Source organism: Armigeres subalbatus, chromosome 1, assembly GCF_024139115.2.
Source record: "Armigeres subalbatus isolate Guangzhou_Male chromosome 1, GZ_Asu_2, whole genome shotgun sequence".
Classification (NCBI taxonomy): Eukaryota; Metazoa; Arthropoda; class Insecta; order Diptera; family Culicidae; genus Armigeres; species Armigeres subalbatus.
Window position 1 is genome coordinate 233098738 of NC_085139.1, and position 591 is coordinate 233099328.

A 591-nucleotide genomic window follows, 5' to 3' on the forward strand; every position below is an offset into this window, starting at 1 on the left:
ATACAGGCAACTTTCCCAACTTCGGAAGTAGTGTGCTGGATTCGCCTAAAGATGCGCTAAACAACGCATCAATTAGTTTGACAAATAAAACTTCGGAAGAAAGTTCGGTTCGGAAGTCCCAACTTCCGAATTCTAACTTGGTGCTACGCCGACAATATTATTGTTTCAATCATGCGATGCAAGATTAAAACAAGAATAATCTTCAATTGAATAAAGCATGTGAACATGCTGGAACAACAACATTGAAGATTAAAACAACAATATCCGTGTTATTTGATGCAACAATCGGAATAGTTGTTTTAATCTTGCAAGATTCTTCTACGTGTACCGGTTATTTGATACAAACTGCTCCAAAAGACCAGATTGCAACGCCAGCTGCTAATGCACAATCTTTGCAACAGCATTGTGTCGTTCGGTGTAGGCTGCATTTGCGAGTACTGGGCAGCCTGCCATAACATGATCTATGGTTTCGGGTGGTTGGGGACACATCCGACAGATGTCATCAACATTTTTGTGCAAAACATACCGCCTGCAATTTCTCGTTGGCATTGCTCTGTCCTGAATGGCTATCATTACCGGCGAGAGTTCACC